Source organism: Rhamphochromis longiceps, linkage group LG22 (genome assembly GCF_057381845.1).
Source record: "Rhamphochromis longiceps isolate RC_006_pf linkage group LG22, R_longiceps_female_GT1.1, whole genome shotgun sequence".
NCBI lineage: Eukaryota > Metazoa > Chordata > Actinopteri > Cichliformes > Cichlidae > Rhamphochromis > Rhamphochromis longiceps.
This window is the reverse complement of record NC_140577.1, coordinates 35,866,905-35,882,706: the sequence shown is the minus strand read 5'-3', so window position 1 is coordinate 35,882,706 and position 15,802 is coordinate 35,866,905. Positions and strand designations below refer to the sequence as shown.

Below are 15,802 nucleotides of genomic sequence, written 5' to 3'. Positions count from 1 at the left end.
TCCAAGCATTTCACTACATATCGTACTGTGTATGACTGTGTACGTGACAAATAAAATTTGAATTTGAATTTTGTTAGCAGCGTCCTCCTGAAGTGCACCAACAACATTGAGCGTAACGTCCTCCTCTCTGCTCCTTAATGCTCTCTGGTCGCTATGGTAACGTGTAAACATTTCTTTCAAAATAAGACGCACAACTACAACACGGGAAAGACCCAGGGAAGCTGAGTTAACAATAAAAACCCTGAAAACCATAAATTTCACACCCGAGCCTCAACTCTCACAGCCCGGGACCAAACGACTCACAGACCGGTACCGGGCCGTGGCCCGGGGGTTGGGGACCGCTGCTCTAAAACGTCCATTTCCCTCTCATTCTTACCGGTGCCTGGTGAGATACGATGATCTGGTGGCAATGGAAAGTGGCACCTAGCAAAGCTGTTTGCAAACACAAATAAAAGAATGCACTACCAACTTCAAGCAAATATACTGTGAGATAGTGTGACACTGATTCGATTTATTGGCACTGTGCAAACATTAAAAGAGTAAAAGGATAAAACCAGAGGCGACTACAGCTTCAATAAGCCCTGTGTGGAACTTCTTTACGTGATAATTAGTAAAGGAGGTCGAGTGCAAACTGTCAGGTAAAGCTAGCCAGTCTGCCACAGCTACGCGCAGTCATCGGGGAGCAGTTTGAGGTCTTCGGTAGTAAAAAAGTCAAATCGTTCCCATTAAATTCAAATAGTATTTGTGGTTCAAATGTGCCCTGTTTGCATTAGCATGCCCATTAACTGCATACACAGATGAGTTCACGCAGTCTTGCTGTGTGAACTCATCACAGGGGCATCGTTGGCTGGTCTGTAATGTTATTGCTCATTGTTAATAATGGACAAACAAGAGACTGCGTCAGGTACCTCGGAAATTGGAAGTGTTTTCAGTCCCGAGTTTGTGCATTCAAAAGAAAGCTTCTTAGTAAGGTAGAGCCGTCAAGCATCACAGCACAAGACTCGTACTGCTGAAGTACATTCATGATAGAGCCTGGTCAGTGCTTATTTAGTGAGTCACAAATAGAAAAAGTGGCAGGACAGTTTCAAAGTTTCCGTTTTATTACTGTTTATGTTCACTGCCACCATCTCGGATTGTTGGTAGTGTTGCTCTGACTTTCCAAGTAAGAAACCCTATTCAGACTAGGAACTCTGAAATTGCACCTTCTGAATTCATCTGGATTCTTACCCTGGTTGATAAACACGAGTGTGACCCAGAAACATGTAGACTCTACAAACAGGAATGTACACAGTCACTGAGCACAGCAGCAAAATAGTGTAATGGTTTACACAGTTGTCTAACATGCAAAAGGTCCCTGGCATCGCATCAGGAAGGGCATCGGGTATAATGATCTGCCAAATCAAATATGCAGAGCTATTTGCTGCCACGACCCCTTGTGAATAATGGAACAGCTGATAGAAGCTTCTTAGAAATGAAATCTGCACAATACCTTTGATCTCTCAGAATTTTATTAACGGACTTGTCAGAAACCTACTTTGCGGCGCCTCAGCTTTTCTTTATTAGGGGACAAAACTGACGACTGTCAAGGCTCCACCTTAAATACATTCAAACAGGTTTCAACGCACACAAATGCTTAACAACAGCCAACCAACACATTACATCTATTTGCTGCAGCTGGTTCTGCTGCAAACAGTGCAGATTAGATATACTGATGTCACAAGTGAATACTGTCCTCACACGCTCTTGCAAAAAGTTGCAAAGACAGAATGACCTTAAATACCATTCATTCAAAACCACTGCTTCCTTTAATTTCTCCCTTTTTGAAATAAAACGTACGGTGCTTGAAAATGTCTGTTAATTCTGAATTCTATAATTGAAATGATCTTTCGATGTTTTGGGCACAGAGGGCAACGTTTTCACCTGGATTAATGCTGTTACTGTTCACTTGGAACAGCAGCTGCAGTCATATAGTAAGTGCTGTGCAACACATAAAGCCTCTCATCACAGCATCAAGGCAAAAACGAAACAAAAACAAAAGAACACAAATTCCCACAATCAGCTGTCTCGCTCAGCCTCGCACGCGTTAGCCCCCCCAACAGTGCGTGAAAGTATCACTACAGCTTGTTAAACGAATATCGCACTACGGCGAGGCACGTAGGACAGGTGACGCTTGTTTGTAAATAGCTTAACACTTGGGATCGACTCTGTCCACTAGAGCCAATCATCCAGCGCCGCCGACTCTATGTAATCCCAAACACTAAAGTCGCTAATGCACTGTGGAAGGGTCTGCTTGTTTTACACGCCAGATGTTAGCTGGACACTTGAGTGAAAGTTCCTGTTGTTAAACCGAAAGCAAAGGTTAAGGCGGAAATGTAGGTGACATACATGTATTTAAGTCAAGTGACAGAAGTAAACCGAGCCGTGCTCACTGCTCGTGGGATACTCTGAGCTATGAGGGAAACGATAAGTTGGGCCCGAAAGCAACTCCCTCAAGTCTTTATCAAAGCCATTCCGGGGTACGCGCTGTTCTGTTTTCCTGACAGAACCTCGAGCCGAATATCTGACAACTGCACGGCCTCTCGCTTTCTGTTGACATTAGCCAACTATGAAAAAACGCGGATGAAAGTTTCTGCATTATTACAAGCAAGTGTGCAATTCGGCGACGGTAAAACACGCCGGGAACGGAAAAAAACTTTAACTTTTAGCGAAATTCTTCTTTTATTCCTGCTGCCTCACTCCGACAACACACACCGCCGTGGACGCGGAGAGCAGGGTCAGATCGCTGTTATGTTTAAATATGTGTTATGAAACGTTGCTGTTTCAAAAAGAACTGCGCACCGAACTGCTACACAGAACCCGACACTTCTGCTGAGGTCCAAGTCACGTTTGTCCACGAACCAACAATCCCACGATTAGCACGGCACTTGAATTGCACGAATTGTGAATGAAGTTCGTTATACGCCGTCCCTTCATAGGACATAAACACATTTGCGGCTATGTTAAAAATTAATATGAACATTAGCTTAGGAAGCGCGACGCACCGCGATTTAGCTACCACAGTGGCGCACAGCTAGTTTCTGGAGAGGCTGCTGTTAATAGCAAGACTGCTGTCAAAAATACCCCCAACCCCACCCTCTAAAACAAACATACCGCATATGCAAGACGAAGCCCGTGTCCAAATATCACTCGGAGTCCCAGTGGGTGTGCATTCCGCCTCAACTGGAACCAGCGTTGATCTCCGTCGGTTAAAGTGAACGGGACACAGCGCCAGGGTTTAACCTGAAATGACCCGCGCCAGTGCAAATCAGGCGAGGTCTATGCGCGCGGAGCGGACTGAGTGCAGGGTGAGCTAACGGTGTGAGCGACTGTGTCAGTGTTTGCTCTGGACGCTGAAAACTTCAACGTGGAAGCGAAAACAAACGCTGAAAAGAAGCAGCTCAGACACATTACAGACGACAGCAGCTCTCCGACTGAACGCTGTGGGGAATTAGAGAGCAGAGCAGGAACTGCGCGAAATAAGCCTCGCCCTTATTACAAACTCCAAGTTTTTTTCTCCTCGCTCTTTTTCGATGGCGGTTGGCTGCTGGTACAGTAGGCCCGCCTGGTACATGCCGACAGGGCAGGAAACGCTGCTCCGGCTTTATTCTGCACTCGTGTGAGGTGGGCTAACACACTACTACTGCATATATACGCAACACTGGCCTAAATACAGCACATATATTGGACTTTAGTCATTTTTGCGTCACTTTCTATAGCTACATTAGAATGCAAGTTATGCATGTGCACACAAGTATGTAACAAATGCTTTATGCAGAAACCTGAATACTGTTTTCTAATCGTGTCTTTGTTTCACATAAGCCATCATTTACTCGATTCATTGTTTCACGTGTGTGCAGAACATTAAGTAAGGTTGGATTTCCACAGCAATGCTCTTGTTTTCACAGACTGCAGCAACAACAGTGAAAACTATTAAAGTAAACCACTGATGAAAAGAAGGATGTTAATCTGGCTGTATCATAGAGAATTAGGTCATCTGAACTTGAATGTCAATATACTGTGATGTAATAAATTTGTGACTTCAAAAGTTACTCTGTCTACCAGAAATATAACATCTTGGGTTTTTCCTCACTGCTTTCCTTTTGGCGGGGATCCTCCTCACCGTGCAGGGTGGGCAACCCTCCAAGTTGTGAGTGTAATGACTGGAGAACAAGGTGACATCGGATTTTGAAATCGACACCACAGGTTGATCTACTAAAGCCTTGGATGAGTTCGAATCTCAGTTAGCGCAGCCTCAAGGTAAAGATCAGAGGTCAAGTTTTCTGAAAATCTGCTGAATGTGAACATTTGAGAACGAGACAATGCAGAAATGTGAAATTATTACCAGGTTCATCTCAGGTACTTTGATGTCAAGTAATGAAAATTACTGAGGGGTTTCACATTTATACCACAGGTGCTTCTACTACGTTCTTAATAGTTTTAAATGAACTTTTTGCAGGACTGAATATTCAAACCTTGGACAGAATTCTGTCTGATCACAACTTGACAGGGACGATTCATACAACTGTAAATGATCTGTTAACCATTTTAAGACTAAGAGTCAGTGACATGTGGGTTTTGGTTAGTGATCAGTGTAACTGTGGTTTGTATAAAAGACTTGGTTTGACACTTATCACAGCTTTCACAAGGCTTTTGCTTCTAGTGAAGTAGTGTTTGTCCTTAATTCCTGTAGATCACTTCAAGCATATAGTCAGATGGCCTTACAGCACAGCGAGAAGAGTCAGCGTCACTCCAGAGCTCCAGTTTGTAATTCTTGTAATTATATTAAACCAGGTTTTTTTCATTTTTACTTTCACACTCTCTTCAGACTCTTAACCTCAATTAGTTGACTTGACTTAAACCATTTAAGGCTTCAGCCTGCTGCCTTCTGGCAAGAGGTACCAGAGCATTCGGGCCAGACTACGAAACAGGCCATCAGTCTCCTGAACACTCAGACACTGGTCTGAGACACACACACACACACAACCCCGTTCAGCTATCTTAGTGAGGACCCTCATTGACATAATGGTTTCCCTAGCCCCTGACCCTAAACCTAACCATAACCTAATTGTAACCCTGACACTAAAACCCCATTTTGAGCCTCAAAAATGCCTTCAAATGCCTTCAACAATGTGAGGACCGGGTTGTGTGTCCTCACAAGCGACTGCTGGTTCTCACAAGTATAGTAGAATGCAGATTTCGGTCCTCACAAAGATAGCTAGACAGGAACACACACACACACACACACACGTACCTTCATACATTTCATTACCTCAAGTACCTTTTGCACAATGCTCAGTCTTTTTGCACAACCCACTGTCATTATTGCACTTTCCTGTTGCACTGTTGTGTGCTTACATCGTTCTGTTCTTTCTGGGGTTGCACACGTGCACTTTCTGTCGTCCTGTGTTGATTTACGCCGTCTTTTCTCGCTGTGTACTGTATCACTGTATGTGGTTGAAATCACAATAAAGCCATTTGACTCTTGACTCACATTTTTATACAAGACAAAGCTACATTTGATAACTGGATGCAGTAGAGAAATCATCATCAAATGTTGCTCGGCTACGAAGAAAAATGCACTGATTAATAAAACATTTTCAACTCTGTTTGAGTTCAAATATAATCTAAACATACAAACTTAAAATAGTTTAAACAATACAAAGCCTAAAGACTACAGGATGGTTTTAACAAGTGAATGGCATATTCAGGACATTTGTCCACCTTCCAAAGTACAAAATATAAAGTTTGAATATCTGGTCCAAGCTAAGAAGATCAGCTCAGCTGACAATCTGCCTGGAGATTCATTCTTCATGGTCTGTATTTATTTTTACTCTGATGTGGAGTTTCATGAATGATTTGAGTAAAATGAAGTATATTTTGAACATTGCAAGGCACTTTAGAGCAAGTAAGGAAAGCGATAAGTAGATGGCATCAGCAGACTGGTACTTTATTTCCTGACATCTTACAACAACCCCAGTTGTCAAAATCTTACTGGTTTTATACAGTTTTACACACACCTGAACCTCATTAGTCTCTACCATTAAGAAATAGGTTACCCCAAACAATGCAACCTAAACAAAGAAACAGGAATAAGATTATTCACCCCATTGACAAACCCATTCACACAGCTAAATGGTCTGAAAGGTACAACACTGCATAAACTCAAAGGCTACTTAAAAAACAAACAATACTATACAAAAGGAAAAACCCTTCGTTTGGTTGCACCCAGTGAGGCGGTCAATGATATGGTGACCCTATATAAACAGGAAGTGATGGGTCAGCCCCTCCCACACACCTGTTTTGAGTATATGACCAGAACAAAGGGACAACCAAAGGTAAGTATAAACAAAGCAACATAAGCTAACATAATTTACCAGACATTTACCTGTCAACACAAGAACATTTAAATCACCTGAAGGTTGAGTAGTATTAGCTCTAAGAGCATATGCATGGATGTAAACTGTGCTGCCACAAACAAACCCAGGATGGTATGTAGAGCAAAGTTACACCAGCAGTGCCTAAACTAAAGCATTATGGCCAACTGTAAAATAACATGGGATAAATTATCAATATGTTTAAGGGACAAGTGGTAGATAAGTTCAAGCCTACCACTTCGTCACAAGCATTTTAGGAGGCTGACGACTGCCCTGTTTATGCAATTTTATGTGAGTTCTCAACACGCTGAATCTCTGCATTGAAGGCCATGATAGCAATGTTAGCACAACTATCAGACAACTTTTTTAATAATAATAATAATACATTTTATTTAAATAGCGCCTTTCAAAGCACCCAAGGACACTGTACAACAGATAAAAACTGGAAATATACACAATGATAAAAATAGAAGATAAAAGTTAAAACATACAGAAATTTAAGAATAGGCAATTTTAAACAGATGAGTTTTAAGGGTGGACTTAAAAAGAGAGAATGAGCTAATATTTCTGAGGTCCGGGGGTAGGGAATTCCAAAGTCGAGGGGCAGAGCAACTAAAGGCCCTCCCTCCCATTGTGATCAGACGAGCAGAGGGAACAGAGAGAGAAAGAGAAGATGAAGATCTGAGGCAGCGGGATGGGAGCTTCATCTGTAATAAGTCAGAGAGGTACGGTGGAGAGAGAGAATGAATAGCCTTGAATGTATACAGAATTATTTTAAAATGGATGCGAAATTTGACCGGGAGCCAGTGAAGTTGCTTCAGGATTGGGGAGATGTGGTGGGTAGAAGAAGTCCTAGTAATAATACGGGCAGCAGAGTTCTGGACACGTTGGAGCTTGTTGATAGATTTTTGTGTGAGGCCAAATAATAATGAGTTGCAGTAGTCAATTCTAGAGATAACAAGATTATGGATGAGAATGGCGTGAGGTGTGAGGAAGGGGCGGAGGTGATTAATGTTACGGAGTTGGAAATATGCTGCACGTGTAATATTATTGATATGTGAGTTAAAGGATAATGTGCTATCGAGAATGACACCCAAGCTTTTCACAGAGGGAGAGATAGGGACCAGCGAGTTATTGATGGTGAGAGAGAAATTGTTAATTCTGGATAGCAGTCGTTTGGTGCCAACCAGAAGAAGTTCCGATTTATTGCTGTTGAGTTTAAGAAAGTTGGAGGAGAACCAAGAATTAAGTTCAGCTAGACAGAGGATGAGGGAGGGTGGAGGAAGAGTAGAGTCAGGTTTGGTAGAGAGATAGAGCTGGGAAATACAGTTGCTTTAAAAGTAACAAATGTCAATTAAAGTCGATGCTTAGGAAGGATTCCAATATCAATGTCAAATGAATCACTAGAGTTGCTGTCACTTGGTATTTCTATCACTATGATGTTGGTTAGCCATCACCAGTTTGTCCGCCTGTATCTGGAAGTACCACAGGATCTTAGCTTGGTCATTCTCCACCACCCTAGGGGGACATTTTGCGCTTGGACTTGCAGGCCATACTCGGCACAGATGTCCCTGTATATTATGCCGGCCACTTGGTTATGGTGTTCATTCTATAACCTGCCTGCTAGCATCTTGTGTCTTGCCATTATGTGCTGGATTGTCTCGGGGGCATCTTTGCCTGGTGTGGTAGACCTCAGGCTCTATAGATCTTGTTCTTTGAGCTTGTTCTTGTGCTGCTATGATTAGTGCCTCTGTGTTGTCTTTCAGCTTTGTCCAGCCACTGGTAGGACTTCCTCAGATCAGCCACTTCTTCTATTTGCCAGCAGTAAATATAATGCTTCCAGCAGCTCAGGAGCAATGTTCCCTCTAATGTTTCACGTGTCTGAGCGAACACACAAACTCCCTGAGCATCCCCTTGGACCACTGTGAGCAACAGCAGACGTGTGCACTGTGGTCACGCCAGCATCCAATCCATCCAAGTTACATGTTTATTAAAGTAATCTAATTACAGCATTTATGTTAGACTACTTTTAATTAACTGCTTTAGCCCACTTACAATGAAAATTATAAAAATCTTGTTCCTGTCCAGTGCAGCATGTTAACACTATTGGAAGGAAAAATAATTTGAACTCCAATTTTGAAAACACAACTTTCTTTCTTTTTTTTATTAAATAAAGCTCTGACTGTATTCTGAGTCTGTGGTCTGGGAGAGAGTCTGTAACTCTGTCTGCAAAATACAGTAAATAATGACCAATGTTGGGATATTAATTATATAGTTACTTCTGCAAAAAAGTTACTGAGTTATGCAAACAACAAAGTGTTTTGCAGCTGTTTACCTAAAAATGCAGCCAAGGTGTTTTTAAACAAACATTTCAAACTATTTACAGAACAATCAGCTGTTCTGCATCAAATCTGATGCCACACAAATTATTTGTGCCGCTCCAAAAAATAATTTCTGTCCACTATGAGATGAAGGAGAACAACAGCCTGATACCTGCAGGCCTGACAGCAGCAGATGTGTCACTGCTGTAACACCTGTAACACTCAGCAGGCGCCTCATTGTTCTGACACACAACAAAACTACTGACTACACACTGACTACACACTGACTACACACTGACTACACACTAACTACACACTGACTACACACTGACTACACACTAACTACACACTGACTACACACTGACTACACACTGACTACACACTAACTACACACTGACTACACACTAACTACACACTGACTATACACTGACTACACACTGACTACACACTGACTACACACTGACTACACACTAACTACACACTGACTACACACTGACTACACACTAACTACACACTGACTACACACTAACTACACACTGACTACACACTGACTACACACTGACTACACACTAACTACACACTGACTATACACTGACTACACACTGACTACACACTGACTACACACTGACTACACACTAACTACACACTGACTACACACTGACTACACACTAACTACACACTGACTACACACTAACTACACACTGACTACACACTGACTACACACTAACTACACACTAACTACACACTGACTACACACTAACTACACACTGACTATACACTGACTACACACTGACTACACACTGACTACACACTAACTACACACTGACTACACACTGACTACACACTGACTACACACTAACTACACACTGACTACACACTAACTACACACTGACTATACACTGACTACACACTGACTACACACTAACTACACACTGACTACACACTAACTACACACTGACTATACACTGACTACACACTGACTACACACTAACTACACACTGACTACACACTAACTACACACTGACTATACACTGACTACACACTGACTACACACTGACTACACACTAACTACACACTAACTACACACTGACTACACACTGACTACACACTGACTACACACTAACTACACACTGACTACACACTAACTACACACTGACTACACACTGACTACACACTGACTACACACTAACTACACACTGACTACACACTAACTACACACTGACTATACACTGACTACACACTAACTACACACTAACTACACACTGACTACACACTAACTACACACTAACTACACACTAACTACACACTGACTACACACTAACTACACACTAACTACACACTAACTACACACTAACTACACACTAACTACACAAGATTTGTGTTAAACGTCTCAAATCTCTCACATCTCAAACACGCCGTCACTCCTAAAACTTCCCCCGTCCTAAACAACTAAAGGCCATGTTGCCATATCATTCTTTGATTGGTCCACATGGTACATTTTTCCACCAATAGGAAAGGCTGGGAGTTTTGTTTTTGCTCACAGGCTTTCGAGCGTTTTCCTTATAAAACGCAGTTTTTACCGTTTCTTCCTGCAGTAAATATAAACAACGACAGTATTCAGGAAGAAAAACAAACATTGCAGATATTTTATCATAACTCTGGTTTTACGTGGCCGATCAACACAATTTAAAAACTGGTATAAAGTCCACACTTTTCCTGTCAGTTGTTCCGTCTGTCCTGCTCACATCTCCAATGGTTGTACACGTTGTCATTAACGTGGCTTCACTCCACATCAGCCGCTTTGCTAAAACACCGGCACATAAGGACGCTGTCATAGCCTGTCAGCCACGTTGATTAGCTGCGTATATACGAATGTGAATCACATCATTGGCTGGACTTTGGGATAAGGTGGCATCGTTCTGATCCCATAATTGTTAAAGTTTTAATTTTAATTTCAATTCAAGTTAGATTTTTTGTGTGTGCGCAACGCAGATTTTCTGTGCGCAGAGACCGTACCAGCAGTGCGCAATTGTGCACACGCGCAGCTTAGAGGGAACATTGCTCCTGAGTCTACCCTGGGGTGCAGATGGACATTTTTAAATTCAAGTATTGAGTGGCCTTGGAAATTGGTACTTTCCAAAAAATAAATTTTGCAGGGATTCAGCCCATAGATAATTGCATTACATTCTAATTTTGCTGATACATTTGGTTCGAGTAGTTGCAAACTCAAGTCAGGTTGTAGACTATAGACTGCACTGCATCTACCTGTCATTAGCATAAGTACCACATTTAGTCACAATGTCAAAATCACAGGTGAAGTGAATAATCTTGATTATCTTGTCACAATGTTATGTTGTATATTGCTGAAGACCATGCACATCACCCAAGCATACTCAGTGACGGTGATCACTTGAACCTGTAAGGAAATACCACTCGCCACAAAGAAACATCCCAGGGTTTTGGCCTAGCTGGGTCCTGACCGCCCTCCCCCTAGGAGCCGACGCAGGAGCTCGCTGGGTGCCAGCCACCTCCAACCAAGGAAGAAATATTGGTGTGGGAGAGGACTGGGTCACAGCTGCCCTCACCCTGGACACAGTTGCAGGGACCCACCAGACACCAGCTGCTTTCACCTGAGAAACAGGCACGGGTACTGAGGAGGACTGGCTTACAATTGTCCTCACCTGGGGAGCCGGAAATGACTGAACACCAGCTGTTCCTACCTGAGGAACTGGTACAGGTGCGGGGAGGAGCTGCGTCCGAGCTGCCCAGGGATCAGGGATACAGACGGACAGGGAGAAAGTTCAAGCGGGACTTCAGATAAAAGCAAAGTCTCTTGCGAAACAGTTTTTAGATTCCCAGTCCATACATTCATGTCTGTGACTGATTTGAAGAGACAGAGAGAGCCCCTGGAACATGGAGGCACTAAAAACAAGAAACACTGGGACGGCACAGAGACAGAAAAAGACTAAAAACTATAACATGAGCACAAACGTGTAAAGAGAACCAAAACCATGGCTGACACAAAGCCAAAGAATATTAACAAAACTCAAACATGAACACTAGGTCACCAAACCCAGCACCATGACACAGTGTTGCCCGTATTTGTGCACATCCAACAGCATAGGTGACTTCACTATTATATAGTGATATAATTAGGATATAATGGTAAACTGCAATCTTTTCACCACCTCACATAGTTCAGCTGTCCAATTAAGCAATAATCATTAAAAAAATATCCATTTTGGATTCAGGTCAAGACTTAAAGTTCAGGCAGATGGCCTCATCAACAACAACTGTGGAGGAGAAAACCCAAAGCTTTAAACACATGATAATGTTGGCGTGGAGACTTTTGTGATCTCTTGAGAAAATCTGGTTAATTTGTCAATATAGTACCTATTTGCTGGTGTGATGACCACGAAGCCTCCTTAGCTATCGAGCTGCTTGGGCTGATAAAACTCCACTAAGAAAAGCCCGCTCTAGGAAGACTTCTGTTTCCACATTTCTTGCGGGTTCTGCTGTGTCTCTTGAGAGTAAAAGTATGCAAATTCTGGGTTTATTTCTATCTAGTTCAGTTCTAGTCCTAAACTCGATGACAGTTGTCTGGCCATTGTTATAACTTAACTTAAATTTTACTCTAAGTTTAGATTTATTATTGTTATATATGGACAGAGTTTTCAGGGTTTCTGAAATCATAACCCTTAACCCTTGTAAAGTTAACTTAGTTTGTTAAGTTAACAAGCCTTTTAATGCTGTTAGCAGCTGACCTCATGAACCCATCTTCCCTCTGATCTTCTTCACCTATAAAGGATCTGTGTGCAGTTGAGTGCCCATTCCTTTTGGCAACTAGGGCATTTTGTTCTGGGAGCTGTCAAATGCTGTTACAGTCAACATCAACACATCCCTCTAGACCAGTACACACACACACACACACACACACACACACACACACACACACACACACACACACACACACACACACACACACACACACACACCTTGCCCAGTTGTTTCACAGATGATGCAGGTCAACTGACATTAACCATAAATGTATAATAGATCCTGATAGTTTGCTTGGTCAACCTGATTATTCCTGCGATATCTTTTGAATGCTTGACAAAATGCTGCATCATGTATCAGGTCCTGGCGTCCTGGTGCAGCCACAACAACCTGGTGCTGAATGCCCAGAAGACAGTGGAGATTATTGTGGACTTCAGGAAGCACACAGCCCCACTCCCCCCCATCATCCTGACTGACACCACCATCACCTCTGTCATTAAGAAAGCCCAGCAGAGGATGTACTTCCTGAGGCAGCTGAAGAAATTCAACCTGCCAACACGGACGATGATGCAATTCTACACCGCAATCATCCAGTCCATCCTCACCTCCTCCATCACCGTGTGGTACGCTGGAGCCACTATCAGGGACAAACAGAGACTGCAGCGTGTTGTGCGCTCTGCTGAGAAGGTGATTGGCTGCAGACTCCCATCTCTGCAGGACCTGTACACCTCCAGGACACTGGGGCGTGCAGCTCGGATCTCAGCTGACCCTTCTCACCCTGGACACAGTCTGTTTGACCTGCTCCCCTCAGGCAGGAGGCTCCGGTCCATTCGCACCAGAACCTCTCGCCACAAGAACAGTTTCTTCCCCTCTGCTGTTGGACACATGAACAATAACCATATGACTGTCCCCGCCACTAACACATGACCCTACGCTGTGTTCACTGCATCATTCCATGTTTGGCACTGATCACCACCTGCACTCATGTATATATCTATCTACTTAGCACTTTTAATTCTTATTTTTATGTCTATTTAAGCGTTATATGACAGCATGTTTGCACTGAAGCACCGCAGCAATTTCCTAATGTTGTAAAGCTGCTCAACATTTGGCAATAAAACCCTTTCTGATTCTGATTTCTGAGGTCATGTATCACGTTGTCCAACTGGCATTTCATTGTAAGGTGAGCTCTAAGAAACTTGACAGAATTAAGAGGTGACCATGCTCATCACCTTGTTCACCCCACAGTTTACCACATGACTCAAGATTTTTTAAGACTCTGGTATTTTAATGTCAGTCTTATTTTTATAATAAAGAAGCAGACGTGACGCATTTAGCAGCTAAAAACACAGACCCGGCCAGATGGCAGATTTGAACCCAGCACTGTGTAGTTGTGAGCTGGCAGTGCTAACCACTGCATGACTGTACCAAGGGCTCAACAAGATCTTAATATTGGCTTTTATAGATGTGGTCAGACCAGCAGCCATGAGAGGGTAACATTAAGTAAGCTGGACATTAAAGTACGGTACTGAGTCCATCAGCTGGTGGTCCCACAGGCCACAGCTACATGCGTAACTTGTGTTACAGCATTTAGTTATTTGTGTTCATCACAGTTTGAGTAGAAAACCCATCAAATGAAGTGTTCAGGGAGCACAGTGCAGACATAATGTAACAATTTCAGAGACTGTAAAACTTTCTAAATAGAGAGATACTCGAGATACTGGAAGCAATAATAAAAAAGTGGACTGGTGGCTTCCCTTAGCCAAATTAGTATAAGGCACAGTTCATCCTGTATTTAGTGACCAGAACACCTCTGTTCTTTGCACAGCTGCATTTCTGTTGAGGGTTTATAAACAGCGCTCTAGCCTTCCACATTCCAGGACCGATTGGGGCGATCGGAGCACATTCTTGACTTCCAGGCAGATATTGCTTTGGTCTCTCGAGATCTGTGTTCGGCTGCTAGTCTATTCATTACACCGCTACCATTTTCCCACGCTGTCCATCTCAATACTGTCATCGTTACTCTAGTCCAATCATCTTCCTGCCTTCTTCTTTGAGTCACAGCCTCCGTTCTGCATGGTTTAAATCTGTGCTCTCTCTTATTCTCCTTTGAGATTCACATTTGTGTTTAGAGAGCAGTACTAAGAACACGTGTGTACATATGTGCACACATGTCTCACTTCATGCGTGCTCCTCCCTTACTCTCTTGTGTCCCTTTTGTCCTATTATTTGTTGCGATTTAGTGTCTGTGAGCACAAGCAGAGGTTTTTGCTTGGGAAGTAACTGTGACCTTGTTTTCAGAGGCTTCTCTAACATTTATTGGTTGTGAAATATGTCAAACTTTTCTCCCCTACCTGAAGTTAAACAGCTGAGAGCATCTTGAGCACAGAAAAAGCTGCATTGAGGATTTTGAACTAAGCATTGTCACTGCTGAGGATTAGTGGATACAGGAGATGTGTGGACACGGATCCTTATTCACTACGCTGCTGTTTCCAGTTTAAACGCCTTCATCAGAGCAAGCACTTCGATTATACTTTGTTCCTCACTGTTTTTTGAAAAGCAAGAGTTAACAGAACTAATCCAGTAAATGCACTGTTATCTGTAAGTTTGGTATAGTAATCTGTCTTTATATTTATTATATGGGGGAAAGTCCTGTCAGCCCTGTGCTGAGAGTGCTGTGGTCGTTCGTCCATCCTGTTCTAATAAACCCAATTTTTTTTTCTTCCAAATCTCTTTATTTGGTTTTCAAGTTTTCTTTATCATAAAGGCGACAAAGATTCAAATATAAATGATTACATAGATACAGTAAAAATTAAGCAAAGAAAAAACAAAACAAAACAACGAAAAAAAGTTGGACAGAGGATGTTATTTATCGAACTACCAATGAGGCTCAATTCAATTCAATTTCTTTATTGTCCCACAAGGGGAAATTAGTTCAGCAGCAGGATAAAAATAAACAGAACAATACTATAAAATAATAATAACAATAATAATGATAGAAAGTTCAAGGACAATTATTTGCCATTAAGGAGACAAGTAGGGATAAAAGAGACCTGGAGTCTTTTAGTCCTCCTCGGAGGTACTCTAAAACGGCAGCCGGAAGGCAACAACTCAAACTCACTGTGAAGTGGATGGTTCACACAATTAACAATAGAATGAGCCTTTCTAAGCACATTTCTATTGTAAATGGCCAAAAGTCCATCTTGCCAGCGCCCTGAAATTTTGCTAGCAGTTTTTACCAGAAGTCCCAACCGATTCTTATTCTTCACCGTCAGGTTACCAAACCAGGCA

General features: G+C 42.4%; 1 protein-coding gene and 1 long non-coding RNA gene across 3 annotated transcripts in view; one reads left to right on the top strand and one right to left on the bottom strand.

Moving 5' to 3' along the window:
- The window catches only part of thrb (thyroid hormone receptor beta), a 102,019-nt gene extending 98,530 nt beyond the window's left edge, over window positions 1–3,489 (bottom strand). The window contains exon 1 of one of the 2 annotated variants that reach the window (XM_085396420.1): window positions 3,151–3,489. The gene's annotated coding sequence lies outside the window, so the exon portion shown is untranslated. The remainder of the gene's footprint in view (window positions 1–3,150) is intronic. The other variant, XM_085396421.1, reaches the window with a different exon arrangement.
- Window positions 3,490–3,533: 44 nt separating this feature from the next.
- On the top strand, window positions 3,534–5,756 carry LOC146644433 (uncharacterized). The gene is made up of 3 exons (XR_014909341.1): window positions 3,534–3,660; window positions 4,167–4,296; window positions 4,730–5,756. It is a non-coding gene; the product is annotated as an uncharacterized LOC146644433 (long non-coding RNA).
- The last annotated feature ends 10,046 nt before the right edge of the window (window positions 5,757–15,802 follow it).